General features: G+C 43.3%; 1 long non-coding RNA gene across 2 annotated transcripts in view; it reads right to left on the minus strand.

The window, feature by feature from the left end:
- LOC141273223 (uncharacterized) overlaps positions 1 to 897 on the minus strand; it is an 84,695-nt gene extending 83,798 nt beyond the window's left edge. For both annotated transcript variants that reach the window (XR_012322078.1, XR_012322077.1), the window contains exon 1: positions 378 to 897. This is a non-coding gene — a long non-coding RNA (uncharacterized lncRNA). The remainder of the gene's footprint in view (positions 1 to 377) is intronic.
- Between the last annotated feature and the right edge of the window lie 3,175 nt (positions 898 to 4,072).

A 4,072-nucleotide genomic window follows, 5' to 3' on the forward strand; every position in this document is an offset into this window, starting at 1 on the left:
CAAGTCAGACCATACAGTGTCATCTGTTTGGACCAGATTTTAAATCAAATTGCCAAGGGCCAAAAAATCCCATTTTAAGCAATCCAAAATAAATCATAAATTTTAATTGTTAAATTAAAAATCTGAGTAACTAATGCAAATCACATGTTCAGGTACAAATTAAAATTACAATGCTTCTTATGGTCCTGTCTATGTAAGAGGAATCCCCAATGATTACATTGCTACACTAGCTGAATCATTCACTTGTAGAGGGGAGCACGCGGGGCCGCTACCATCATGCTGTGTGCCAAAACTATCTTTTCTTTGCCCAATGCTTCTTCTGCTATTAAGGACTGAGACAGGGGTATGTGCTACATGGGAGGACTTGCTGTACTCACTGTTACACCATTCATGGAACCAACACCGACTTCAAGCGAGACAGGAGATCGTAGACCCGGGTTAACAGACTCACTTTTACTGTTCAATTCTTCCATACACGGCTGCAGTATACAGATCAAGATAAGTTCTCTGGTTAGTGAAGTACCCTTGGTAATGTGCCCTTCCAGTGTTTGTTCTCGTCCCTTCCTGAGACCCAACATCTTCCACTTCTTCAACCCATCGGAGAATCTCCCTTCTTTGGATATAGAGGCCTCGCCTTGAGCGCCTCTAACAGGCCATGAGCCTAGGACTGTGCCAGCGTCCAGATTCTGTCTCAAATGTGTCCTCATTCTGTTCTGATAACTTGCACTAGTAAAACACTTCTTCACTGCTGCTACTGCTGATGGAGTCTGTTTTCTTGTCTGCTCAGTCTTGCTCCACACTCCGTCTCTTTCTCCCCCAACTAGACTGTCTGTAACCAGGAAATGCTTTTCTATAAAAACTGCTCTAATGCTGTAACTCCTCCCAGCTGATGATGTAACCCTTGTCCTAACTCTCTGGTGTCTAGGCAGTGTAGTGCAGCTGAATCCCTATCTATTGTATAGTTCCCCCCCTGGGCAGACCGTCCACATCCCAGGGACGGCCTTGAGCAAAGCCTATAGGAGAACCAGCATACAATAATCAGCCACAGGGATTTCACAGCAAACACTTTATCATAAAGCACATAAACCTATAACAACCCCTTCTTGACCCGACGTCTTCATCACCCAGCAGCCCCCTACACACTTGTAATACACATTTGAATAGATTTACTTATTTGTAGCTACATATGTGTACAGGTCCAATAGGCTCACAGTGTATAACTGGCGTAGAGCAGAAGGCTTGCCGTCCATTATCTAACCATGAGGGATTGTATCGTTTTTTGTGATATCTAATGACCAGCGGAAGAAGGCGCTATTAAAATAGAGTAAGAGCCTCCCCAACTGGTTTCACCCTTACAGACTTCATCAGGGAAATGAAGCAAATGCAAACCAAAATGGCTGACCAAACTATTAATAGCCTCCTCATCTGACATTAGACCAATCTCATCATTATGATTCCCTCTTCAATACAGAGTATATAACTGCAGGGTCCATCCACTCAGAAACAGGGGTCAGCTCTGTTTAAAATGATCACAGCCCTGGAGGTCTGCTCACCTTCAGGGACACTGAGTCAGTCCAGAGGCTCTAACTTTACCTCCTGAACCACACCCTGGGGTGGAGATATGGTGAACAGCCATGACACCCAACTCTTTACCTGTTCACAGAAACCTGGTCCTGTCATGGCCAATTAACCCCTCTCAGCACATAACATGCTGGAGCAGGATTTTAGGTTCATATCACTGAAGATAACAACCTCAGTGAAACATTTCTCCCCTCCAGTATTTTACCAGTGACCCTCTTACACAAACTATCAGAATGGTCTATTGGATGCAGACAAAACAGAGTAGGTCGCCATGGCGTCCACTCCATACTATGGGCTTCAAAAAGATGGCAGCGACACTGGCACAGTGGAGCAAATGTCACTCCAGAAAAATCTTCAAGACAATTGTGTTGGCCTTATACATTAAACTCCTTAAAAATGGCCATGAAGCCTGTGCAATTTAAAAATATGTCAAGTCTTAAAACAAATGGAGCTGTTCTTGTACTTTGAGCTGCTTCAAAATGGCCAACGTACCTGCAAAATAGAAGATAATGTACTAGAATAGACAATGAAATCTAAAAAGTTCCAAAGGGACCTACAGGATTATCAAATTCACAAGGTATACAGGTGTTATAACAACCATGCAAAAGGAACCATGCTTATCCAGAACATCCTCACTTTTGTTGGTATCTTCTAACATCAGCAACACTGAGGTACCAGAAGGTCAATACACATGCTTAGCAAGACAAAGAACACAAAAGGGAGGACACCAGGAATTACAAAATTACAAACCCATTTGGTCCAGGCTGGAGGGACCTAAATTTGATGCGGGGCATCACTATGTATGTAATGGTGGCATAAGATCAGTGGCCCAAAGTCATTTAATCCCTTAAAAACACCAGATATTCAAATCTGTGAAAATTGGCTATTTGCCCACTTTGATGCCAGTTCAAATGCCTAGAACCCATTTGGGCCAGGCTGGATTGACCCGAATTTGATATGGGCCATCACTATCTGTGTATTGTTGGTGTGAGATCAGTGGCCCAAAGTCATTTAACCCGTGAAAAATACTAGTTACTTATTCAAATCATCAAAATCAACTGTCTGCCCACTTTGATGCCAGTTCTAATACAAAGAACCCATTTGGGCCAGGTTTGAGTGACCTGAATTAGATGTGGAGCATCACTATCTGTGTATTGGTGGGTTGAGATCAGTGGTCCAAAGTCATTTACCCCTTTCAATAATGCCCTTCTGTGCCCACTTTGATGCCAATTTTTGTGCCAGTTTTAGAATTTTTTTAAGCTGTTTTTAAGTGTATTCACATCAGGACACCTCGCTGCATTGTATTTTATTATTGTGATGTTTTACTTTTGTTGTTAAACCTGTAGAAAACACAAAAAAATTGCCGAATAAGAAACCAACTTGAGCATCATGAGCCCATGAGAGTTAGGCTGTGTGCCCACGATGCATTTTTTCAGCGTTTCCGCAGTGGCAATTCCGCCGCGGAAACGCTTAAAAAACGCTTGGTAGAAGGTCTGCCATGTTCCCCAATGATAATCCACATGTGCTGTGCAGATGCTGCGAAAATTTCTGCTGCGGATTATCATTGCGCAAAAATCCACAGCACTACCATTAATTTTGCGTAATCGCGGCGTTTTCGCCACCACTGACTTGCATTGAATCGCTTAATATCTGCATGACTACATGTGCACATGCGGATATCATGTGATTCAATGTGCGGATAGTACCCGGGTCTGGAGAAGAGGAGACTCTCCTCCAGACCCGGGTACCATAGTACCTGTAAAAAAAAAAGAATTTAAAATAAAAAAATAAACATTATACTCACCTTCTGATGGCCCGCGGTCTTCTCTCCGGTGCGTCCTGGCTCCCCGACGGCTCGTGATGGTGTAAAAGGACATGACTAAATGACATCATGGAAGGTCCTTTTACACCACCGCGAGCCTCACAAGACACCAGACACACCGGAGAAGGAGACCGGGGGCCATCGGAAGGTGAATAAAATGTTTTTCTTTCTTTTTTTTACCATTTTTATTCTTTTTTTAACTATTAACTTGGTCACACTATATAAATCCATGCCGGTTGCATGGATTTATATAGTGTGACCAAGTTGTCAAGCACTTTTCCAAGTGATGCTAAAATGGCTTGGAAAGCGCTTGTCAACCTGCATGCGAAATCGCATGTGCAAAATGCGTGACATACGCATGTCCCTGGCAGAAAAAATGCATGTAAAATCCACATGTACAATCCGCATGTACAATCCTCATGCATTTTTTCTGCCAGGGAGATGCAGAAACGCTCAGGAAAAATCCAGAGCATTTCTGCATCGTGGGCACATAGCCTTAAGGTGTTTTTGATGCACATTCCACACAGTCTACTGTACAGCCATACACGGTTCTGCTACATGCATACTGTGAGCACAGTATGACCCGACACAAATTTCAGCTCATCGAATGCACATCACTGCTTATATACCCCGAGCACCCGGTCATGTGATCTCCTGACTCCTCCCACC

This window comes from Phyllobates terribilis, unplaced genomic scaffold (assembly GCF_046119375.1).
Source record: "Phyllobates terribilis strain yellow unplaced genomic scaffold, ASM4611937v1 Scaffold_5__5_contigs__length_657084704, whole genome shotgun sequence".
Taxonomy (NCBI): Eukaryota; Metazoa; Chordata; class Amphibia; order Anura; family Dendrobatidae; genus Phyllobates; species Phyllobates terribilis.